At 48.5% G+C, this 26,399-nt stretch overlaps 1 protein-coding gene and 1 long non-coding RNA gene across 2 annotated transcripts in view; one reads left to right on the top strand and one right to left on the bottom strand.

The window, feature by feature from the left end:
- LOC139235130 (methylcytosine dioxygenase tet3-like) overlaps positions 1-26,399 on the top strand; it is a 430,715-nt gene that overhangs the window by 155,983 nt on the left and 248,333 nt on the right. The window lies entirely within an intron of this gene.
- Positions 20,731-26,358, bottom strand: LOC139235131 (uncharacterized). The gene is made up of 3 exons (XR_011588422.1): positions 26,322-26,358; positions 20,910-21,013; positions 20,731-20,804 (listed from the first exon to the last, which is right to left on the bottom strand). It is a non-coding gene; the product is annotated as an uncharacterized lncRNA (long non-coding RNA).

Consider the following 26,399-nt stretch of genomic DNA (forward strand, 5'->3'; position numbering starts at 1 on the left):
CACATTTACGCCATTTCTCCGGGGATTCCCTCAGTCTTCTACTGAAATTGTGACAGAAGATCGGGAGAGCCCCACTCCCTGGAAATTCTGCCCCAGTGTGTCAGGAATTGTCTGGATATGCGTTTCCATGATCCTGCTGCACCACACATCACAGACAGTATATTTTGCTGCACTCAAGTCCCATTCCAGGGACTTGAGCACATAAATCCAGGCTGACACTCCAGTGCAGTGCTGAAGGAGTGCTGCACTGTCGGAGGGGTGGTCTTTCGGATGAAACGTTAAACCGAGGCCCCGTCTGCTCTCTCAGGTGAACGTAAAAGATCCCACGGCACTATTTTGAAGAAGAGCAGAGGAGTTCTCCCCGGTGTCCTGGGGCCAATATTTATCCCTCAATCAACATAACAAAAAACAGATTATCTGGTCATTATCACATTGCTGTGTGTGGGAGCTTGCTGTGTGCAAGTTGGCTGCTGCATTTCCCACATTACAACAGTGACTACACTCCTAAAGTACTTCATCAGCTGTAAAGCACTTTGGGATGTCCGGTGGTCGTGAAAGGCGCTATATAAATGTTTAGGGAATCTCGTGTCTGGCATGCGAACTAAGTGGCCTGTCCCACCTGTGGCAGGGTCTGTGGCTCTCGTATTGGACTGTTCAGCCACCAAAGAACCCACTTCAGGAGTGGAAGCAAGTCTTCCTCGATTCCGAGGGACTGCCTATGATGATGATGATGATGATAATATATAAATGCAAGTCTTCCTTGCTATTACTCCAAAGTTCCCAGCGTTTCAGAAAGCAGTACTTGTTTATGAGCACAATGCTGTCTCAGGCTGCTAAAGAAGTCAATTTGCTTTGTTTTCATGAGTTTCCGGTGTGATTAAAAATAATAAAACCATTTCCTCCCTGCAGTGGTGGGGAACAGTTGTCAGAGGATTGATTGGGTGGTGATTGGTGCTCTGGAGACTACGTTCGAGTTAAGCCAAAACTGCCAAAATGAGACAAGTTTTTACGGTCACAAAATTGCGTGTAATTTTGCAATTCAGAGAGGCTGCAGGATCGCTGGTGTGAAATTTGAAAAACTTTCAACAAAATACTCTTATTAAGACTTAAAATGGAAAGAAGTAGAGTAAAACATTTATACAGTATTGGTCCTGATGTTGCGGCCTCTCTGGGTGCATACGACGTGCTTTACAGCCAATGAAGTACTTTTGGAGTGTAGTCACTGTTGTAATGTAGGAAACGCAGCAGTCAATTTGCGCACAGCAAGCTCCCACAAACAGCAATGTGATAATGACCAGATAATCTGTTTTTGTTATGTTGATAGATATTGGCCAGGACACTGGGGATAACTCCCCTGCTCTTCTTCAAAACAGTGCCAAGGGCCTCGGTTTAACATGGCATCTGAAAGACAACACCTCCGACAGTGCACTGGAGTGTCAAGCTGGATTTATGTGCTCAAGTTCCTGGAGTGGGACTTGAGAGTATAAGTGTAAGGAAGTATTGCTGCAATTATATAGAACTTTGGTGAGACCACACCTGGAGTACTGTGCACAGTTCTGGTCTCCTTACCTAAGGAAGGATATATTTGCCATAGAGAGAGTGCAACAGAGGTTCACTAGATTGACTCCTGGGATGAGAGAGCTGTATTTAGGGTTATGAGGAGAGATTGAGTAGATTGGGCCTATATTCTCTGGAGTTTAGAAAAGTGAGAGGAGATCACATTGAAATGTCTAAAATTCTTAGAGGGCTTGATGGAGTAGATGCAGGGAGGATGTTTCCCCCGGGCTGGAGAGTCGAGAACTAGGGGGCATAGTCTCAGGTTAAGGGGTCGGCCATTTAGGACTGAGATGAGGAGGAATTTCTTCACTCAGAGGGTGGTGAATCTTTGGATTTCTCTGCCCCAGAGGGCTGTGGATGCTCAATTGTTGAGTATTTTCTAGACTGAGATCGATTGAATTTTGGGCACGAAGGGAATCAAGGGTGCAGGGATCAGGGGGGAAAGTGGAGTAGATATCGAACAGCAAGCTCGAGGGGCCGTATGGCCTACTCCTGCTCCCATTTCTAATGTTCTCAGGACAGAGAGTTCCGGTCCATGGAGCCGCTGCCACTCTCCTTATGGTCTGCTGGAGAATAGAATGCTGGACTGCCGCGATGCACTGGTGGCCCTTTTCAACAGTGGTATTCAGAGTCACCAATAGCAACAGTCTGAGCTTCCAAGGCAGAAGTCTCAGATTTCGTGGCCGCAATATATGCTTCGATAGAAGCCATTTATGCTGCGATGGATGCTGTGACATCAGACATCAGGTTCCACAGGTGTGCTGATGGAGGTGACCACCAATACCATGTTGGAAAGGGTGGGCTCCAAGCTCTAAGCAAAGCCCAGCACAAAATTGGAGGTGGACTCCCCCATGCAACCAGACATTGAGCGCAGCTTTCTGGCAGGCTTTCCAGTGCACCAAGCATTTGGTTATATACGCCCATCAGCCTTCAGGAGGCAGTGGGAGAAAGTAACAGTCAATGCCAAGGGTGTTTCTCCAAGAACATTATTGCAGTGCGGGAAGAAGTTAAATGATCTGACACGGATTATCAAAGTGTGTTCAATCTTCAAATGGCATATCCCACCAGCTGCATCACCAGACTCACCAATTGTTCTACTCACTATGCCCTTGTGTGCGACCTCGTCCTCTGGCAAGATGGCATCTGTGGTGCCCTTCCTCCCCACTCTGGCTCCTGCGTGCTTGTGCCCGGTGTCTTACTAGTTGCTGATCCCTCCTCTATCCTACCCTCTAAAGTGCGCGCGCAGTGTCGGTCTCTGAGCTGGTGGCTGTGAGTGTAAGATTGAGCGATGGTGCCCCTTCACCATTGTCTTTAGCCCTCTCCTCCGGCCGGGAAGGTTGCAGTTCTTGGGTGTCTGAAGTAAAAAAAAGAGACAAGAGTTGGTTGTGGTGAGGGGAGAGTAAGAATGGTGAGCTTACATCATCTGCAGCTTGTGGCACGGAAGAGATTGTAGGATGAGGGATGAGGGAAAGTAGGACGAGAAAGGAGGATTAGGTATACCGAAACCCTGATCACCAGTCACTTCAGCCCCACCAGTGACCACGGCCTCAGCGATGCCCCTTCCCATGATGGCCAGCACTTTCTCATCCATGGGGGTTAAAACATGGAGACGTATTTCGCCTCCTCCAATTTCTTGCTGCTGCCTCCTGGTATACATCATCTTCTCCTGCAAAAAAGAGATGACGTGTATCAGTGAGTGTACTGCAATATGTTTGGGTGATGTGGCTGTTATGGTTGAAAAGTTGCCTATGTGTGCGAGCTGTGAGTTGTGGCTGTGAGGCTTGCAACTGTGCTAAGTGAGTGAGGATGAGATGAAGCATATGAATTGAACATAAGAAATAGGAGCAGAAGTAGGCCATATGGCCCCTCGAGCCTGCTCCGGCATTGATGGGTTGAGTACTAATTGAGAGAGGTTGTTGGTGGGTGGGCGATGGGGGGTGTAGTGAATAGAACAATTGGTGAGTCTGGTGGTGCAGCTGATGGGATATGCCATTTGAAGATTGAACTCACCTTGACAAACCATGTCACATCATTAAACTTTTTCCCGCACTGCAATAATATTCTTGGAGCAACACCCCTGGCATTGACTGTTACTTCCTCGCACTGCCTCCTGAGCATCTGTCTCGAGGGCCTCTTGGCCCCCTTAATTTGAAATCCCTCCATGGCCGCGCCCCTCCCTATCTCTGTAATCTCCTCCAGCCCCACAATTCCTCCTACCCTAAGATGTCTGCGCTCCTCTAATTCTATCCTCTTAAGTATCTTGGCCAATATTTATCCCTCAATCAACATCTGCTCATTATCACATTGCTGTTTGTGGGAGCTTGCTGTGCGCAAGTTGGCTGTCGCATTTCCCACATTACAACAGTGACTGCACTCCAAAGTACTTAATTGGTTGTAAAGCGCTTTGAGACATCCGGTGATCATGAAAGGAACTATATAAATGAAAATCTTTCTTTCTTTATCTAACCCTGATTATAATCACTCCACCATTGGTGGCTGTGCCTACTGTTGCCTGGGCCCCAAGCTCCCTCCCTAAACCTCTCCACCTCTCTACCTCTCTTTCCTCTTTTAAGATGCTCCTTAAAACCTACCTTTTTGACCAAGCTTTTGGTCATCTGCTGTAATTTCTCCTTGTGTGGCTCGGTGTCAAATTTTTTGTCATTATATTCCTGTGAAGCACCTTGGAATGTTTTACTACATTAAAGGCGCTATATAAAGATAAGTTGTTGTTGTTGAGGATAGAGAACGTCTCTCCTTCTCTCCACCTCCTTCACTAAGTCCTCCCGTGAAGCTTACTGCACATTTCCTCGCAGTTTGAGCCAAACGGGAAGAGTTTCAGGAGCTGGGAAAACATTAAAAAGCGGGAGCTCCAAGATAGCCATCTCAGGATTACTCCCAGTGCCACGTGCTCGTACGTACAGAAGCAGGGCGATAGTGCAGGTGTAGTGCGCAGGTGTGTGGTTGGAGAAGTGGCGCAGGAGGGATGGCTTCAGAGTCTTGGGGCATTGGGGGAAGGGGGGCACCTGTATAATTGGACAGGCTGCACTTGAACTGAGGCAGGACCAATGTTGTCGCGGAGAGGTTAAGCAGTACTATTGGGGGAGGGTTCAAACTAATTGACAGGGGAGTGGAAGCAGAAGGGAACAGCAATGAGATCAGAGGACAGAGAGATATAAACAGCAATAAAATTGGAAATAGCCCCAAAATTGCTGAGACCAGATTGCGGCAAATAGCAAAAGTGAGGAGGAAGGTTTTGAATTGTATGTACGTCGATGACTGTAGCATAACTAATCAGCTTGGGGAGTTGCAGCCACATGTTGCCCCATGGGATCAATGTTCCCTTTAAGCTGCATGGCTGCACAATGCTGCAGTGATCCCGTGCAGCCGGTTTTTCAATGCCGAAAAAGCATACGCGCAGCGGCAAAAAACGTTACAGGGAACATTGCACGGGATTGTGCCGTGGTTGCATTAACAGAGACATGGCTCAAACAGCATAAGAACATAAGAAATAGGAGCAGGAGTAGGCCATATGGCGCCTCGAGCCTGCTCCGCCACTTAATGAGATCATGGCTGATCCGATCATGGACTCAGGTTCACTTCCCTTCCCGCTCCCCAAGGCTAGGAATGGATGGGTTCTAAACATTCCTGGTTACCAAGTATTCAGGAATGATAGAAACGGGAAGAAGAGGAGGGGCTATGGTATTATTGATTAAGGATGATGTTACAATCTATTTGGCTTGAGTTAAGGAATATAAGTAGAAGCATAAAATATAAAAGCAGGCTAGAACTTTATAAATCACTGGTTCGGCCTCAGCGGGAGTATTGTGGGCAATTCTGAGTGCCGCACTTCAGGAAAGGTGTAAAGGCCTTAGAGAGGGTACAGAGGGGGTTTACCCGGATGTTACCTGGGAAGAGGGATTTAATTATGTGGAGAGGTTGGAAAAGTTGGGATGTTCTCCCTGGAACAGAGAAGGTTAAGAGGTGACCCAGTCGAGATTTTCAGGATGATGAGGGGGTTTTGACAGAGTAGATCGAGATAAACTATTCCCTCTGGCGAGTGGGTCAGTAACCAGAGGCCGGAGATTCACAATCACTGGCAAACCATCGAGCGGGGAGGGAGGAGAAATCTTTTCACTCAGAGAATTGCCGGGATCTTGGCTGGACTTTCCACTTAGAATGCTAGGGCCCAAAAAATGGGCGATATTCCAGCTTGAGCGATGTTTCAGCCTTCAGGATCACTGGAAGATCGGCCATTTTTGGTATCGCTACTATCGGCTCAGCGATGTGGATTGGGCCTTAGCGATGTGGAAGGCAAGGTTTCCCTAGCAACGGCCATCTGCGCATGCATTTTTTGTTTGCAAGCAAGATTACCGGTTTGGGAGGTCAGGGGTCATCCACGAATGCACAGAAGGCAAAGGGAGGGGTAGAGAGAGAGAGAGAGAGAGAGAGAGGATAGAGAGAGAGGAGGAAGGCACAGAGAGAAAGAGAGGAGCGATCAAAGCAAGAGAGCTAAGCAATAGAGAAGTAAAAATGTCATCAAGCTGGGCCGGCGATCTTTGGGGGATGTCCCAGCCCAACTTTCCACTTTTCAGGGAAAATGAACGACAGCCTGGCTATTTGGGCGATAAATGGGCAATAGCCCAGCGATCTCAAGTGGAAAGTCCAGCCCTCTCTACCTGAAAAGTGGGAGGAAGCTAATTCCATAAATAAAGAGGGAGTTGCACAGGTAAGTGAAGATGAGGAACTTGCAGAAAGAGCAGGGTCGGGGGGGACTGAGCACGACTCTTCTTTCAAAGAGCCAGCACGGGAATGATGGGCTGAATGGCCTCTGTCTAGGGTGTAAGTTTCTACGATTCTGTGATTCTTCAGAATCATTTGACGTCCTGTCACCATTTCCAATGCTGCTCCCCTCTAAGAGGTGCAGGCTGCCTTTAATAGGCTGGGCACTTACGATATCAGCACCTGCCCTCCCCCCCCACCTTATGCGGCAGCCAATCAAAAGCCTGGGTGATGCTGGCTGCGTGTGGCACTTACTAATATCAGAAGGCATCACGTTTGCATACCACGACTCCCGAACTCACTATTGGGGCTTATCCGATTTAACTGAAGGCCGATTTTCATCAGGCCAGTTTTGATGCCAGTTCAAAACTTATGCGCTGCTGCTAACAGATGCTTAGGGTGTTCAGCTCCTGCATCTCATTCAAATGCCTTTGACGACTTCCTACTTGTACTGTTATGGGCCTCTTCAAGCCCTGATCCACTCTCCTGCTGACAGCTGTTTCCTGCATAGACCTCCAGTAAATACTTCCGTGGGTTCCTGATGATATCATCGGCACATGACATGCACGTGCTCAAAGGCACCACGCTGGCTCTGGGTGACTGTCCTTTACACCTGCTCAGTGGATCAGTATAAATCCCGAAAGGTCAGCTCACGGCAGATCCAAGGGCAGATACGTGACCCGGGGGATGTGAACAGCTCACCAACCAGGTTTCTGGGCAGGTAGGGTTAAAATCGCCCTCAAAGTTTATACAGTGCGTAGTTTTAACTGTGCCACCAAGATGTGACCTGACATACATTTACACAAAGAAAGACTTGCATTTATATAGCGCCTTTCACGACCACCAGACGTCCCAAAACACTTTACAGCCAATGAAGTATTTTTGGAGTGCAGTCACTGTTGTAATGTGGGAAACGCGGCAGCCAATCTGCGCACAGCAAGCTCCCACAAACAGCAATGGTTTTTTCCTGTTGATTGAGGGATAAATATTGGCCCCAGGACACTGGGGATAACTCCCCTGCTCTTCTTCGAAATAGTGCCATGGGATCTTTTACATCCACCCGAGAGAGCAGGCGGGGCCTCGGTTTAACGTCTCATCTGAAAGATGGCACCTCCGACAGTGCAGCACTCCCTCAGCACTGCACTGGGGTGTCAGCCTAGATTTATGTGCTCAAGTCCCTGGAGTGGGACTTGAACCCACAACCTTCTGACTCAGAGATGAGAGCGCTACCCACTATTTATTTAATATTAATATTTATTGAACATTAAGAATATTTACATCGTGATCATTCCATTGTATCATACAAATCCATTCCGTCCCTCTGCACGGCCGTTCCTCCAACACATATTAACATCAAAACCTTAAGTTTCATTTGTCTCCTGTAACAAATAATAATCTATTGTACTTTACAAATTGATTGTAAAATACTATCTTTAAATTATTTTCTGAATAAAACATCACAGAGCCTTATATATCTTTTAGTTTAGATTTAAAATACTCTTTTCGGTTTATTTTCCTGCCCTTAAACAACGAGCATTCCTTCTTTGCACAATCAGAAACCGAGGCAAACTGAACATGAAATTAATTGCCGCTCCGCTAGACCCGGGCAGACTCTCCTGCAATCCCCATCTCAAAATGGAGTCCCACGGGATTCCCATTCTTGCTCTTCGGTCCTCACCCAGCAAGAAAATCTCACACAACTGTCGAACATAGTAATTAAAATCCTTTAACTGCGGACACAACACCAGCAAATGGGACAGAGTCCCATCCCACGTCCCACACACTGGGCAAGTTACCACCCCGACTCGCCCAATCTTACCTATAACTATCACGGTAAAAATCCGGTTATGAGCCAATTTGAAATCCAGTTCAATCCACTCTGGACATTTAAAATTCGCCCACACTCCATTCCAAATCCTGTTGAAGTCCAGCTGTGGGGATATATTCTGCCAAAACTCCTGACCAGCAGGTGTCTTAAACCTCCATTCTCCAAATACCCCGTAGAAATCTCGAGTATTACAGTTGTTAACTTGGACCAACTCTTCCCCTTTCTCCAGCAGAAAGCTTGGAAAAGTGGGATGCATTATACCTCCTTTGGAGATTTGTGTTTTTATTTCTTCCATCCAATCCTGTAGCATTACTCTCTCAATCTTCTCAGACATGATCTTAATTGCTTTTTCCTCTACCTCCTAATCCTCCTCCCAATCTGTATTAACAATCTATATTAACCACTTGAAAGAAAGGACTAAGTGTAAAGTAGCCAAGTTTGCTGACGATATAAAGATGGGAGGAAAAGCAATGTGTGAGGAGGACATACAAAATCTGCAAAAGGACATAGACAGGCTAAGTGAGTGGGCAAAAATTTGGCAGATGGAATATAATGTTGGAAAGTGTGAGGTCATGCACTTTGGCAGAAAAAATCAAAGAGCAAGTTATTATTTAAATGGAGAAAGATTGCAAAGTGCTGCAGTACAGCGGGACCTGGGGGTACTTGTGCATGAAACAAAAGGATAGTATGCAGGTACAGCAAGTGATCAGGAAGGCCAATGGAATCTTGGCCTTTATTGCAAAGGGGATGGAGTATAAAAGCAGGGAAGTCTTGCTACAGCTATAGAAGGTATTGGTGAGGCCACACCTGGAATACTGCGTGCAGTTTTGGTTTCCATATTTACAAAAGGATATACTTGCTTTGGAGACAGTTCAGAGAAGGTTCACTCGGTTGATTCCGAAGATGAGGGGGTTGACTTATGAGGAAAGGTTGAGTAGGTTGGGCCTCTACTCATTGGAGTTCAGAAGAATGAGAAGTGATCTTATCGCAATGTATAAGATTATGAGGGGGCTTGACAAGGTGGATGCAGAGAGAATGTTTCCACTGATGGGGGAGACTAGAACTAGGGGGCATAATCTTAGAATAAGGGGCTGCCCATTTAAAACTGAGAATGAGGAGAAATTTCTTCTCTCAGAGGGTTGTGGATCTGTGGAATTCGCTGCCTCAGAGAGCTGTGGAAGCTGGGACATTGAATAAATTTAAGACAGATATAGATAGTTTCTTAACCGATCAGGAAATAAGGGGTTCAGGGGAGTGGGCAGGGAAGTGGAGCTGAGTCCATAATCGGATCAGCCATGATCATATTAAATGGTGGAGCAGGCTCGAGGGGCCGAATGGCTGACTCCTGCTTCTATTTCAAAACATGTCCTTCACTACCGCTTCCGGCAACCAACCTGGAATTACCTCATAATACATCTTACACATATGTAACACCAGCTTTTATTAAAGCTTGATTAAATAATACCTGTCCTTCAATGTTGATCCACTTGTTCAAAAATAAGGGCTGTTCTAAAAATTCCTCGACACCTTTGGGCATAAACTGCACACTTTAAAAAATTGGGCCCAAGTGTCTACAAACCCTTATAAAACCTAGGGAGAGGTTTAATCGATTTGAAAAACATATTGTTGTATTCCATATACAATATTCCCTGTCCTCCTACCCCACTTAATTAAAAAAAAAATACTGGAAACAACTCTTCCAAAAACTTGTATTTGACTTCTGAAGAAATCTCTTCACCCATTTACTTCTAAAGGATTTTTTTTTTTCAAATCAATATCTGGGAAATTGAGTCCTCCCTGATTCCGTTGTCCAGTGATGGTATTGTAAGCAACCAAGGCTGGTTTCCCTTCCCATAAAAACTTTACACGAGCCTCTCGGATAGACTTTTCCGCCCACTCAGGAATATCCTCCACCGTCAGTAAGTACCATCGTGTCGACAGCAGGAGAGCTGACACCACTTTCGCTCTTCCTTGCATTTTCAACCATCTTTGTTCCCATCTTCCCAAAATCGTTTTAATTTTCATAACCTTTGGTTCCCAATTTAGTCGCTCCACTTCATCCCTATCCTTCTTGCACCCCATATGCACCCCCAGAACTTCTAAATCTCCACCATCTTAAAAGGGCTTTCCACCAACCACTGCCGCCTACTCCTTCCCACAACCGGCATTGGGACTTACTATCATTTACTCTGGCTCCTGAAGCTCTACAATACTCCTCCACTACTCCCATAGCTTTCCTCACTGACTCTCCATCTCTCAACATTCAGGTCGTGTCATCTGTATATTGGTGTATCACCGACCCCTGCCTGGAACTGGGAACCGCACTCCCGACCACGCCTTGTTCCTTTCGCATCATGTAACCTAATGGTTCTGCTACCAATGTGTAAAACAATGGGGACAGGTCACAAACCTGTCTCACTGATCTCTGTATCAGAAAATACTTGGATAAAAAAAACATTACATTTAACACATATGTTTGAATAAAAAATCTTATCCAGTTAATGAAATTTTCCCCAAAACCAAATGCTTCCAAAACCATCAATAAAAACTCATGAGACACTCTATCAAAGACTTTCTCTTGATCCATCTTTAGCACATAATCTTCCCTCCCACTCTCTTCCATGAGTACTATCGCATCTGGGATTGAGATCACAGAGTCAGCGATGTCCCGGTCTATGACTCCTTAGGACTGAGAGGGCAAAACTATCTGCGGCATCACCTCCTTCAAACGATTTGCCATAACCCTCACCAAGATCTTACAATCCACATTCAATAATGCAATTCTTCAGATCCTTCTATCCCCTTTATGTTTATAAGCTAAGCTTGTGAGACCTCCCTCACAGATGGGGCCAGGCTTCCCTCAGTTTTAATTTTCTTAAAAACCTTTAAGAGCAATGAACTTAAAATCTCTAAAAATTCTTTATAAAATTCTGCACTTAGTCCATCAGACCCTGGGCTCCTGCTCCTCCTCCCCAGCCCCCCCTCATTCCAATTATTGCTACTTTTATTTCCGCTAATCCTATTTCTTTGTCACACACGCTTCTCTCATCTTCCTTTAAACCCTTTTCAATAAAAGCACTAACCTTCTCCAACGGCAATTTGGAAATAACTTCTTTTTTATATAACGCTTGATAAAAGCTACTAGCCGCCCTCAACATCGCCCCACTTTCATTAATGATCTTTTCCCCAACCTTCAACTCTCCAATTAATGATAACCTTTGTCGCAACTTCTCTTGCTCTGGAAAATATCGAGTGCATCTTTCTCCCTCCAATGCATCTTTAGCCTTTGCACAGAGAATGGCCCCTTTGCATTTTCCAGCTTGCAATAATTCCCACTTCCTTTAAAACATATTTGAAATTGTCCCGCCAAACTCTTTTTTCTTTCAAGAATAAAGGTTCCTTCCGAGCATTCTTTATTATATTTTAAATCCCTTCGTTAAAAGCAATTTCTATCAAATACTGATTGGCACCCCTGGACAGATCTTAACTCTGCTGTTCCTAATTTTAAGAACCAAAGCCAAGTGGTCACTAAAAATACTTTTTTATAATAAATCTCCATCACCTCAGAACTTAACCCTTCCCGCATTGTTTTAAAACATCACTCTCACAACCTCTTCTGGAGAACTCCCTTTTTATGGGTTCCGATCCCTCTATAAGTCTCTCAAATTTAAACTCGCCATCATTTTTACAATCATCTCTCTGGAGTTATCATCCTTAAAGGTCATCTGGGCTGAAATGTCCATCCGAGATAAAAATACATTAAAATCCCCCACTATACAACCGTTTTCCCCCTCTGCCACTTCTGTGAATAACCACCGACGCTTGCAATGGTCATTCGGCGTATAGATATTAAAGAGATCACATTTTAGTTTCTCCATTTGTACCTGTAGCTGTAAAAATCTCCCCTCAGTGTCCTTGTCCACCAAGGCAACGTTCTCTTTTATGGACAAACTCACTAAAACAGTCACCCCTCTACGGTTATTATTTGCGCAACTTGCAAACACTTCTCCCTTCCAAACCTTCCGAACTCTTTCGAGAATCTCCTCATCCCAAAAGGTTTCTTGCAGACACAACACACGGCAACAACTGCTGCCATTTCTTCTCCCCCCTCAGTCCGTTCACATTAATCGAGACCAATGTAATCATGGCTCCAAAAGGAAGTGTGCCTGATAATCCCCCCATCATTTAATCTCCGGCCCTTCCCTCCCCTCATGCTCCTTCCCAACCTTTAGGGCAGCTGTTGTTTTCTCCTGCAGCCTCCGGCTCTTTCTCACCTCCTGTTTGAACCTTCCTGCTGTTTCAGCCTCTTCCTTACATTAGGTTTAGGCCGAGGAACTGCCCCTTCTCCCTCCTTCTGCCCCTCACTAACCATTCCCTTTCCACATGATGCCCCCCCACCCCCCAATTCCATGTCTCCATCCCCCTCTGACTCCTCACTCTCGAGCTGTTCTGTAATCTCCCGTCCCTGTTCCCCGTCAGATACAGAATCTCCCTGAGAGAGTCCTCCTGCTAACCTGGTTTCTCCAACAGTGCCACTCCCTTCGGCCTCACCTCCACCGCTGACCCTTGCTCCCCGTTTCTTCTCTCGCTGGGACAATGGTGCGTCTCCACCCATCTTGCTCCCTTTTGGTGTCTTTGTCGCCCCGCTCCCGTCCTGCTGCCCCTTTAAGGCTCCTGCCTCTTGCACCCTCTCCTGGTCTTGCCCCCTCCTGCTCCCCAAGATGTACAACTTCCCGTCTCGCTTTGGAGTACTTACACTTACCCCACACCCGCCTCTGCTCCCCCCACGGACACCTGAAGCCGAGCCATATTATAACTCGACACTGTCCCTGACCCGTGGCCCCCGCTGACTTTGTCCTTTTCCACCGTACTTGGTGCATTTTCCACCTGCTCCATTTTCTTGCGCTCTTTCCTCATTCCGTTCGGTGGCTGTGTCCTCTGCCTGCTCCGCTCCTCCGGCCACTCCACTCACACCTCCTGCTCCTTCTCCCATCTCCTCATCACTCAAGGAGCTTCCCTCTGCCTCACACTCACAGCGGGTGGGGCCTTTGTGACACACCCCACAGCTCTCTGCCTTGCAGTTCCGAGCGATGTGTCCAGACTCACCGCAGTTATAACAGTACAGGTCTGGACAGCTTCTTACTAAATGGTCGTGTCCAAGACAGTAATAACAAACCTTCAGCTGGTTATTATGCAGAACCCGGAAGTACTGCACTCCTTCCATTGTCTCGAATTTCATGCTGTAGGGCAATGACTTCACCCTCTCTGGGAACCGCACCTTTACATAACGGGTTCCATCGGCTACCCACGTTCCAGGAGAGTATCTCCTCTTCATTGCCGAGCAAAGTTTAATGTCCCACGACTCCAACATTTTTATCAGCACATCGGCATAAACGGTCAGGTTTAAGAATGAGACCACCGGCGCTGGTGAATATAGCAGAGATACATTGAAGACCTTCTCACCAACCCTCAGGCTCAGTAAAAGTCTCTCCACCTCCTCTCGGCCACTGACCGTCACCTCGATCCCAACATTCGGCTTTGGTCGGCAGGCAAAGTAACTTCCCTCACCGCAGTCCTCGTGTACCGCCCGGATAATATCCCAAGCTCGCATCTCCTTATCCCGGCACTGAACCACCACCGTGTTTTCTGTTCCAAACCTCCTGGGGTCCCGGCCCAAACCTTTGGGCCTTTTATTCTCCCTTCTCAAGACATTCTCTCCCCTGATTAAATTCATCCTGGGAGCATTGTCCTCTGAGGGGGCTGGCACTCCAGGCCCTTGAGCAGCATCTAGCTGATGTTTATGGGCCAAAAGGCCCTAAAATTTGAAAAAAAAACACCCCAAACCCACCACCAACTTTTTACAAACTCACTCCGACTCCTGCAGTAATCAGCAGTACCTGCTCACTCCTAGCCCCTCCCACCTCGAGCGTGCTACTCACTGAGCCACAGCTGACACATGACAAATGTCGGACAGTTCTATCCCAATCCTGTAGGAATCTAAACTTTGAATTATTTTTTGCTACTGTTGCTTTGGAACCTGCACTGTCTATGTTCCATTTTCTGCTGCCTGATTTGCCGCCAGAGTTTGCAAGACCAAATCTTGCACACGGCATCGCTTCAATGTACAGACTGTTAGCATCACTCTACTCTACGCAAAAATGATTAATTCTATTTATGGTGTTTGATTAATACTTATCCATATCAGACACATAAGAGTAAACTTTGAGGACTGTTTAGTATTTGGCCATTTCCCTTATCCATCAGTAAGGTTCCTTCCTTCGTGACGGATAATGAAGATTCCAAATAATTGCTGCAATGACAAAGATGGTTGCTAGCATAATTATATCGGATTACACGGGATATACAGCCCAGAAACAGGCCATTCGGCCCAACCAGTCCATGCCGGCGTTTATACTCCACTCGAGTCTCCTCCCATCTTTCCTCATCTAAATCTATCAGCATAACCCTCTATTCCCTTCTCCCCCATATCCTTGTCCAGCCTCCCCTTAAATACACCGATACTATTCACTTCAACCCCTCCCTGTGGCAGCGAGTTCCACATTCTCACCACTCTCTGGGTAAAGAAGTTTCTCCTGAATTCCCCATTGGATTTCTTGGTGACTATCTTATATTGATGGCCTCTAGTTATGTTTTTCCCCACAAGTGGAAACACTCTCTCTGTATCCACTCTATCAAAACCTTTCATCATTTTAAAGACCTCTAATAGGTCACCACTCAGCCTTTGTTTTTCAAGAGAAAAGAGACCCAGCCTGTTCATCCTTTTCTGATATGTATACCCTCGCATTTCTGGTATCATCCTTGTAAATCTTCTCTGCACCCTCTCCAGTGCCTTTTTATAATATGGCGACCAGAACTGTACGCAGTACTCCAAGTGTGGTCTAACCAAGGTTCGATACAGGTTTAGCATAACTTCCCTACTTTTCAATTCTATCCCTCCAGAAATAAACCCTAGTGCTTGGTTTGCATTTTTCATAATACAGTCATTCTACACTTTTTGTTTACATGCATGGTAAAATGTTACACGCCACTTTGTCAAATGGCAATACCTGTACAACTAAAACATACACTAAATCTAAAACATAAAACATAAAACATATGCTGAGCACCTCGAGTCTCGTCGCCGAGAGCATGCAGAGATCAAGCGCAGGCAGCGGAAGGAGCGTGCGGCAAACCAGACTCCCCACCCACCCTTTCCCTCAACCACTGTCTGTCCCACCTGTGACAGAGACTGTAATTCCTGTATTGGACTGTACAGTCACCTGAGAACTCACTTTCAGAGTGGAAGCAAGTCTTCCTCAATTTCAAGGGACTGCCTATGACGATGATGACACTTACATTTTATTTGAAAAATACATAGACAGGTAAAGGAAGTTTAACACTATCGGATACCTGCAACATTTCAGCGCCTGTCACCAAATGTCATCAGATATTGTTATATAACTCTGCTACTTCTGCTTACACTAGAATTACATTATCGGCATCAGCCTGCTATATCTCTGAATTGTCTTTGAATGGACATGCAACTGAGGTTTGAGATTAATAATGCTGATGCAAGAAATACATGTTAAAACTTCAAGTGCCCGAACTTGGTGGAAGCCAATTTCTGCCCCAGTGCCGCCCAACGAACCGCCGACATACCTGACGGTACTTTGGGCGAGGGTTTCCTGAAAAAGTCCTTGAAAGACCGCCCAGCGGCAAAAAGGTGACTTACGCCGTGAATCCCGATCTCGGCGGCAAATGCGATCCTCGCCAAAGTGCTGCCGAGGATCGAGTCGGGCCCAGGGAGGTCCGGGCAAAAAACAATAAACATTTTCACCAAAAAAACAAACCTGTGGAACACCTTCAGGGGAACCCCCCAAAAAAATTAATGAAAAGAGTTCACTAACCTTTTTTTTGCAGGTCTTCTTACCGTTGGGGTTAGACCTGCCTCCACACAGCGGCCCTTCCCTCTGCTGCCGCCAACTCCCGCCCGGAGCAATCCGCCAGCTCGGCGGGCGGGAAGTCTCTTACACGCCTTGCGTACCAGCGGCCGTCGGTGGGGGGTTCCCAGCGGTACTCCTCTCCCGCTGGCGGGGGGCCTCCATGAAAATGGCACCAATGGCGGCAGCCAACGGCAGTGGGCAATAAGGCCACCGAGTTCGGAGCCCAAATGACCAAAGGCAATCCCTGGAGGCACATCTCCTGGTTTATTCAAATTCCACCTTGTTTATGGAGTGGAAAGATTTGAATGATCCCGCATATCAGTGAATAGCTAGAACAAAATTTGCATATTTGCAACAGAAATTGATGCGTAGACAGATCCTGAGGGCAGGATTTTAACTTGGAGGCAGGTAGGAAGCTAGGGGCTGCTGGATTGCAGTCGGAAAACCCGGGAGAATGGGTGCAATATATGTACCTATTGAGGATGCTGACAGGTTTGTAGAGCTGTTGCATTGTGAGTGGCTTAGCCAGTCATGTGATGTTCACAAGACTCAATAAAACCCCAGCCAGTTGGGTCTAGATCATCCACGATGAGATATGCAGTTGTGAGCCTGGTGGATGTACTGGTAATGTGTCATCATCATAGGCAGTCCCTCGGAATCGAGGAAGACTTGCTTGCACTCTAAAAGTGAGTTCTCAGGTGGCTGTACAGTCCAATACAAGAGCCACAGTCTCTGTCACAGGTGGGACAGGCAGTGGTTGAGGGAAAGGGTGGGTGGGACAGGTTTGCCGCACGCTCCTTCCGCTGCCTGCGCTTGTTTTCTGCATGCTCTCGGCGACGAGACTCGAGGTGCTCAGCGCCCTCCCGGATGCACTTCCTCCACTTAGGGCAGTCTTTGGCCAGGGACTCCCAGGTGTCGGTGGGGATGTTGCACTTTATCAGGGAGGCTTTGAGGGTGTCCCTGAAATGATTCCTCTGCCCACCTGGGGCTCGCTTGCCATGTAGGAGTTCCGAGCACTTGATTTGGGAGTCTTGTGTCGGGCATGTGGACAATGTGGCCCGCCCAATGGAGCTGGTCAATTGTGGTCAGTGCTTCAATGATGTTGGCCTGGTGCATCTATCCTCCCAGGGGATTTTGCAGGAACTTGCGGAGATATCGTTGGTGGCATTTCTCCAGCGATTTGAGATGTCTACTGGTACTGTGTAGTGTGATTGTTAAACCTTTGTTAATAAACAAACTAGTTCTTAATAGCAATGTGTTGCTATGAATTCTTAAGCAAAGAACCCATGAAGCAAATACATCACATGTTTCCCTCAGGCCCTGCTGAATTTAGCGGCAGGGCCTGATTGAAAGAAATGTCTCTGCTGTCTGCTCCCCCGCCCCACCGTCCTGCCCCCATCACGACCAGCCACTTTGAGAGACGGGCTGGCTGTCGGGTGGGGTAGGCCTGCAGCACTAGGCCGCAGTCAAGGAGCAGAGAGGGGGGGGGAAGCGATCGGAGGCCTGGATAAGATGGGGTCGGGGGGGGGGGGGGGAGGAGAAGGGAGGGGTCGAAAGGTCAGGTTCGGGGGTTGGGGGGTGTTGGAAAGTCAGGATCGGGGATGGGGGAGTGAATCGGGGGTCGAGAGGTCGGGATCGGGGGTTGGGGGCGGGGGAGGTGGGTGTTGGAAGGTGAGGATTGGGGGTGAGGGGGGAGAGGGGGTGTTGGATGGTCAGGATCGAGGGTGAGGGGAGGGGTCGGAAGGTCAGGATCGGGAGTGAGGGGGGAGGGGATTGGAAGGCCAGGATCGAGGGTGAGGGGAGGGGTTGGAAGGTCAGGATCAGGGGTGAGGGGGGAGGGGGTTGGAAGGCCAGGATCGAGGGTGAGGGGAGGGGTTGGAAGGTCAGGATCGAGGGTGAGGGGAGGTGTCGGAAGGCCAGGATCGAGGGTGAGGGGAGGGGTCGGACGGTCAGGATCGAGGGTGAGGGGAGGGGTCGGATGGTCAGGATCGGGGGTGAGGGGAGGTGTCGGAAGGCCAGGATCGAGGGTGAGGGGAGGGGTCGGACGGTCAGGATCGAGGGTGAGGGGAGGGGTCGGATGGTCAGGATCGGGGGTGAGGGGAGGTGTCGGAAGGCCAGGATCGAGGGTGAGGGGAGGGGTCGGACGGTCAGGATCGGGAGTGAGGGGGGAGGGGATTGGAAGGCCAGGATCGAGGGTGAGGGGAGGGGTTGGAAGGTCAGGATCAGGGGTGAGGGGAGGGGGTTGGAAGGCCAGGATCGAGGGTGAGGGGAGGGGTTGGAAGGTCAGGATCGAGGGTGAGGGGAGGTGTCGGAAGGTCAGGATCGAGGGTGAGGGGAGGGGTCGGAAGGTCAGGATCGGGAGTGAGGGGGGAGGGGATTGGAAGGCCAGGATCGAGGGTGAGGGGAGGGGTCGGAAGGTCAGGATCGGGAGTGAGGGGGGAGGGGATTGGAAGGCCAGGATCGAGGGTGAGGGGAGGGGTTGGAAGGTCAGGATCAGGGGTGAGGGGGGAGGGGGTTGGAAGGCCAGGATCGAGGGTGAGGGGAGGGGTTGGAAGGTCAGGATCGAGGGTGAGGGGAGGTGTCGGAAGGCCAGGATCGAGGGTGAGGGGAGGGGTCGGACGGTCAGGATCGAGGGTGAGGGGAGGGGTCGGACGGTCAGGATCGGGGGTGAGGGGAGGTGTTGGAAGGTCAGGATCGAGGGTGAGGGGAGGGGTCGGACGGTCAGGATCGAGGGTGAGGGGCGGTGTCGGAAGGCCAGGATCGAGGGTGAGGGGAGAGGTCGGACGGTCAGGATCGAGGGTGAGGGGAGGGGTCGGAAGGTCAGGATCGGGGGTGAGGGGAGGGGTCGGAAGGTCAGGATTGGGGGTGAGGGGAGGGGTCGGACGGTCAGGATCGAGGGTGAGGGGAGGGGTCGGAAGGTCAGGATCGGGGGTGAAGGTCAGGATCGAGGGTGAGGGGGGAGGGGGTCAGAAGGCCAGGATGGGGATGGGGCGAATCGGAAGGTCAGGATCGGGGGTGGCGGTGGGGAGGGGATCGGGAGTTGAGAGGTCTGGATCGGAAGGGCAGTCGGAAAGCCAGGGTTGGTGGACTGGAGATGGGGAGACTGAAGGGGGAGCGGAGATTGGCGGCCTGGTTTGAGGCGGGGGGGGTTGGGGTGGGTTGTTACAGGCCTCGTGGGGGAGGTCAGAAGCCTCTATGGGATAGGTTGGGGATAGACTGGAAGGGTCAGCGGGGTACCCAATCGTGGAGGAGCGGGCAACGGTTGGCGAGGCAGTGATGCTGAATCCATCAGGTACGTGGAAAGACATTTACCTCCTAGATCCAACAATCCTCGCCTCCCTTTAGCCCGGCTACCCAGAGATAAATTTAAAATGGAGCTTCGAAATGAGGCACACAGTCTCATTATAATATTTAAAGTGACATACTGCCTCTTGCGAGCTGATTGGCTGCCCACCAGGGTTGGAGGCACGATTCAGATTTCTATGACTTTAATCTCCCACCCAACCCAAGCCTGCCCATTATTTGGGGCTTAAAATCCCCCCGAGACTTTCACCAACGAAATTGGCTCAGAGGCAGGAAGCAAAGGGTTAATGGTCAATGGATGTTTTGTGACTGGAAGGATGTTTCCAGTGGGGTTCCACAGGGCTCAGTACCAGGTCCCTTGCTTTTTGTGGTATATATCAATGATTTAGATTAAGAAGTTTGCAGATGATACTAACATTGGCCGTGTGGTTGATAATGAAGAAGAAAGCTGTGGACGGCAGGAAGATATCAATGGACTGGTCAGGTGAGCAGAACAGTGCCAAATGGAACTCAATCTGGAGAAGTGTGAGATAATGCATCTGGGGAGGGCTAACAAGGCAAGGGAATACACATTAAATGGTAGGACACTGAGAAGTGTAGAGGAACAGAGGGCCCTTGGAGTGCAGGTCCACAGATCCCTGAAGGTAGCAGGCTAGGTAGATAAGGTGATTAAGAAGGCTTATGGGATACTTTCCTTTATTAACCGAGGCATAGAGCAGGGAGGTTATGCTTGAACTGTTTACAACACTAGTTAGGCCACAGCTAGAGTATTGCATGCAGTTCTGGTCACCACATTACAGGAAGGATGTGATTGCATCAGAGAGGATACAGAGGAGTTATATAAGGATGTTGCCAGGATTGGAGAAATTTAGCTACAAGGAAAGATTGGATAGGCTGGGTTTGTTTTCTTTGGAGTACAGGAGGCTGAGGGGTGACCTAATTGATAGATTGGATAGGACAGACGTATTTCCCTTAGCAGAGGGGTCAATAACCAGGGGGGCATAGATTTAAAGTAATTGGGGGGAGGTTTAGAGGGGATTTGAGGGGAAATTTCTTCACCCAGAGGGTGGTGGGGGTCTGGAACTCGCTGCCTGAAAGGGTGGTAGAGGCAGAAACCCTCACCACATTTAAAAAGTACTTGGATGTGCACCTGAAGTGCCGTAACCTGCAGGGCTACGGACCGAGAGCTGGAAAGTGGGATTAGGCTGGGTAGCTCTTTGTTGCCCGGCGCAGACATGATGAGCCGAATGGCCTCCTGTGCTGTAAATTTCGATGATTCCTTAAAATATTTTTCATTTGTATTATTTATTTGAAATGAAGGGTTGATGAGAAGTGTCCATTCAGCAACTCTAAAACACCTTTGATGTATTGTTGGTCAGTCCATTCCTTTATACCTGCAATAGATTGAAAGAATTTCTAAACTTCCAAGATGCAAATACGTTAGTGTTTAAAGTCCAGTATGTGATTTTTTTCAATTTCTGTTTTGGCCTCGAACTTACCGTTGCCAAATTTCGCTGATGGATACACAACATGTCCACATGACGATCCATTGCTCATCATTTCAGTGGCAGCTCTGACCCATTTAAACTAAACACCGTAACACCTGCATTAAAATAATGAACAGTGAAATGTCATAGAACATGTCAGCGATTGTCCACTGCCGTCAGCTATCGCTCAGTGGGCAGCACTCTCACCTCTGGGTCAGAAGGTTGTGGGTTCAAGTCCCACTCCAGGAACTTGAGCACATAAATCTAGGCTGACCCACCCAGTGCAGTGCTGAGGGAGTGCTGCACTGTCGGAGGTGCCGTCTTTGAAATGAGATGTTAAACCGAGGCCCCACCTGCTCTCTCAGGTGGACAGAAAAGACCCTGTGGCAAAATTTCAAAGAAAAGGAAGGGAGTTATCCCCAATGTCCTGGAAAATATTTATATTTCAATCAACGTAACTAAAACAGTTTATCTGGTCATTAACATGTGGGAGCTTGCTGTGCACAAATTGGCTGCCACATTTCCCACATTACAACAGTGACTACACTCCTAAAGTACTTCATTGGCTGTAAAGCACTTTGAGACTTCCGGTGGTCGTGAAAGGCGCTATATAAATGCAAGTCTTGCTTTTTTATTTTTCCCGCCGGGAACGGTAGCACAGTGGTAATGTTACTGGACCAGTAATCCACAGGCCTACTCTAATATAGACACAAGAATTCAAATCCCACCACAACAACTGATTTAAATTCAGTTAAATAAAATAATCTGGAAATTTAAAAAAAGCCAGTGTCAGTAATGGTGACCATGCAACTATCGGTTTGTTGTAAAAACCCATCTGGTTCACTAATGTCCTTTAGGGAAGGAAATCTGCTGCCCTTACCCGGTCTGGCCGGTATGTGACTCCAGACATTGTGGGGCCGAAATTGCCCCCCGCCCGAAATGGGGAGCACGCACCCCGTCTCAATGGTTTTTACCGCAGCCAAGGTACAGGTCGCCTCTTGAACGAAATTCCGCTCTTTGTTGTTTATTTTTACTTGGATCCGGAAGTCGCTCTGAATGGGGGTGGTGAGTACACGAGGGGGGGGATACAGGGTGGTGAGTACACGAGGGGGGGGATACGGAGCGGTGAGTACACGAGAGGGGCGGGTTACGGGGTGGTGAGTACACGAGGGGGGGGATACGGAGCGGTGAGTACACGAGGCGGGGGGGGATACGGAGCGGTGAGTACACGAGGGGGGGGATACGAAGCGGTGAGTACACGAGGAGGGGGATACGGGGTGGTGAGTACACGAGAGGGGGGGATACGGAGCGGTGAGTACACGAGGGGGGGGGATACGGAGCGGTGAGTACACGAGGGGGGGATACGAAGCGGCGAGTACACGAGGAGGGGGATACGGGGTGGTGAGTACACGAGAGGGGGGGATACGGAGCGGTGAGTACACGAGGGGGGGATACGGGGTGGTGAGTACACGAGAGGGGCGGGTTACGGGGCGGTGAGTACACGAGAGGGGCGGGTTACGGGGCGGTGAGTACACGAGAGGGGGGGATACGGAGCGGTGAGTACACGAGGGCGGGTTACGGGGCGGTGAGTACACGAGAGGGGCGGGTTACGGGGCGGTGAGTACACGAGGGGGGGATACGGAGTGATGAGTACACGAGAGGGGCGGGTTACGGGGCGGTGAGTACACGAGAGGGGGGGATACGGAGCGGTGAGTACACGAGGGGGGGGATACGGGGCAGTGAGTACACGAGAGGGGGGGTTACGGGGCGGTGAGTACACGAGGGACAGGTACGGGGCGGTGAGTACACGAGAGGGGCGGAGGTTGGGGGCGCCGCGTCACCATGGCTCTATCCTTCACTTAAAGGGAAGAGCCTGCGCGATTTTAAAACTTCGGCCCACTGGGCCACGGAGGGTTGGCGGCCTGGCCAAACCCGGGGGCACAATAGTCCAGCCGGCATGGCAGTCATCCGACAAAAAAAAACATGGCGGCAGCGGCAGTGCGCCCGTCCCTTTACGGGAAGCTGCCCCGCCGTAGCCGAAGGCCAACAGCCTCACTGGACCACCGGGGAAATGTTTGTTGATTTTCCGAGGGGAATGTTGCAATCGAGGGGGGGTTTAGATCGGCGGTGCGCATGTTGATGGCGTACTTACCGCGGATCGGCAGCAGCGAGCGGTAAGGGGTGGATCGGGGCAGCGCCGGGAAACCTCGGGGGGGGGCAATTGGACGAGCAGCGACCACTCCACTCCGCGGCGGGGCCGCCAATTGGCGGGGGCAACAGGCCTTAAGGAGAGGGGTAATTTCGGCCTGCGTGACTCTTAACTACCCTTCCACCATCTCGAGGGCAATTAGGGATGGGCAAAAAATGCTGGCCTTGCCAGCGACGCCCACATCCAATAAAAAATAAATAAACAAACACGGTGACACTTACATTAAAATATTAAACAGCGAAATGTCACATCATCACGTTAGCAATTGTCCTCTCCCACCAAGAGTAATATACAACCCCTCCCACCCTCCATGGCTGTCGCTCGCAAAGGTTCTAAATTAAATGAAAGATATTACTTATACTTAATCTGCTGTGGGGAACTGAAGGTCAACCAGTTACCTGAATACTTAATTCTTAGTACGAGAGGTGTATTTATACATTTTCGCTTCTGTCAAATTTTAAAGTACAAACCTGCCAACCATATTACAATCCGTGTTTTCATAGAATGGTCACAACACAGGAGGAGGCCATTCGGCCCATCGAGCCCGTGCCGGCTCTCTGCAGGAGCACCTCAGCCAGTCTCCCCCTCCCCCGCCCTTTCCCCGGGGCCCTGCAATGTTTTCCTTCAGGGGCTTATCCAACTTCCTTTTGAAAGCCACGATTGAGTCTGCCTCCCCCGCCCTCTCAGGCCGCACATTCCAGATCCTAACCACTCACTGCGTAGAAAGTTTTCACTCACGTTTTGTCAATAAACTGTAAACTGTTAACATTTTTACAGCTTCATTTAGGACAAAACGCGACATAGTCTTAAAAGAGTTCTGTACAGTTATGTAACAAGAAAAGAATTCATCACATACACATTGTGACATTGTGAAGCACTCTAACCTGTGCAAACATAGAAACATAGAAAATAGGTGCAGGAGTAGGCCATTCAGCCCTTCGAGCCTGCACCACCATTCAATATGATCATCCTTCAGTACCCCATTCCTGCTTTCTCTCCATACCCCTTGATCGTTTTAGCCGTAAGGGCCACATCTAACTCCCTTTTCAATATATCTAACGAACTGGCCTCAACAACTTTCTGTGGTAGAGAATTCCACAGGTTCACAATTCTCTGAGTGAAGAAGTTTCTCCTCATCTCGGTCCTAAATGGCTTACCCCTTATCCTTAGACTGTGACCCCCTGGTTCTGGACTTCCCCAACATCAGGAACATTCTTCCTGCATCTAACCTGTCCAATCCCGTCCGAATTTTATATGTTTCTATGAGATCCCCTCTCATTCTTCTAAATTCCAGTGAATATAAGCCGAGTCAATCCAGTCTTTCTTCATATGTCAGTCCTGCCATCCCGGGAATCAGTCTGGTGAACCTTCGCTGCACTCCCTCAATAGCAAGAATGTCCTTCCTCAGATTAGGAGACCAAAACTGTACACCATATTCAAGGTGTGGCCTCACCAAGGCCCTGTACAACTGCAGTAAGACCTCCCTGCTCCTATACTCAAATCCTCTTGTTATGAAGGCCAACATGCCATTTGCCTTCTTCACTGCCTGCTGTACCTGTATACCAACTTTCAATGATCGATGTACCATGACACCCAGGTCTTGTTACACCTCCCCTTTTCCTAATCTGCTGCCATTCAGATAATATTCTGCCTTCCTGTTTTTGCCACCAAAGTAATTAACCTCACATTTATCCACATTATACTGCATCTGCCCTGCATTTGCCCATTCACCTAACCTGTCCAAGTCACACTGCAGCCTCTCAGCATCCTCCTCACAGCTCACACTGCCACCCAGCTTAGTGTCATCTGCAAACTTTAGCAAGTACTTTAGCAACACGACACCATGATGTGTTGACTTGTCATTTAATTTTGTTTAAGTCAGTGTTGTTATTTATCACAGAGAAGAACATCTTTTCCCCTTGTGAAGCAGTGCTGGGTTCACATTACATGGCTGATCATTAAATCCAGGGATTAACCATGTGGCAAGGTGCTCAGCATCTAATAAACAGGCAATTCAATTCTTCCTGTATGTGAATAAACCCTGGCACATGGAGTGCGGAGTCGTTCTAAGGCAGATAAATCTATTCTGCCTCTTTCTTTCTGTCAAGCAGCTTTCTCCTTCCATTTGCCGAGGGTTGGAAGAAGGGGATAAGAACAGATGGAACTGAGCAGTATCTTCACAGCATTAATATGTTGTGGTTTTTCCTTAGCTCAAACCGACGCTGTGTCTTTATACACAGCCGAATGGCTGAGTAAAAAGCTTCATCTATTCATTGTGGCCGGTGTTGCTGCTGTATTTTGTCAAAGGACTTCTCGAGTGAAAGAAAGGATAGGTGATAATAAGACAACCTCTAACGTATTGAAGGGAGCATCAGACATTTCCTACACACATGGGAACCTGATATTAATGACACCAATCTGATATTCACATAGCGTCAGTGATGAACACAGCACAATGAAAGACGTGTTCGAATTTGGATCCAGATCCCTTCGTTAAAGGTGCAGTGTCTTCAGCGAAACAGGTTTGTTTTGGGGAGGTGAGACAGCCTGCAAGGCACTGCATATTTTTTGTCATGTTGCCATTACATAAGAACATAAGGAATAGGAGCAGGAGTAGGCCATATGGCCCCTCGAGCCTGCTCCGCCATTCAATACGATCATGGCTGATCCGATCATGGGCTCAACTCCACTTCCCTGCCCACTCCCCTGAACCCCTTATTCCTTTATCGTTTAAGAAACTGTCTATTTCTGTCTTAAATATATTCAATGTCCCAGCTTCCACAGCTCTCTCAGGCAGCGAATTCCACAGATTTACAACCCTCTGAGAGAAGAAATGTCTCCTCATCTCTGTTTTAAATGGGCGGCCCCTTATTCTAAGGTCATGCCCCCTAGTTCTAGTCTCCCCCATCAGTGGAAACATCCTCTCTGCATCCACCTTCATAATCTTATACGTTTCGATAAGATCACCTCTCATTCTTCTGAATTCCAATGAGTAGAGGCCCAACCTACTCAACCTTTCCTCATATGTCAAACCCCTCATCCTGGAATCAACCAAGTGAACCTTCTCTGAACTGCATGCTGTATTCCAGGTGTGGCCTCACCAATACCCTGTATAGCTGTAGCAAGACTTCCCTGCTTTTATACTCCATCTCCTTTGCAATAAAGGCCAAGATACCATTGGCCTTCCTGATCACTTGCTGTCCCTGCATACTAACCTTTTGTGTTTCATGCACAAGCACCACCAGGTCCTGCTGTACTGCGGCACTTTGCAATCTTTCTCCATTTAAATAATA

Source organism: Pristiophorus japonicus, chromosome 22 (genome assembly GCF_044704955.1).
Source record: "Pristiophorus japonicus isolate sPriJap1 chromosome 22, sPriJap1.hap1, whole genome shotgun sequence".
NCBI classification, from domain to species: domain Eukaryota; kingdom Metazoa; phylum Chordata; class Chondrichthyes; family Pristiophoridae; genus Pristiophorus; species Pristiophorus japonicus.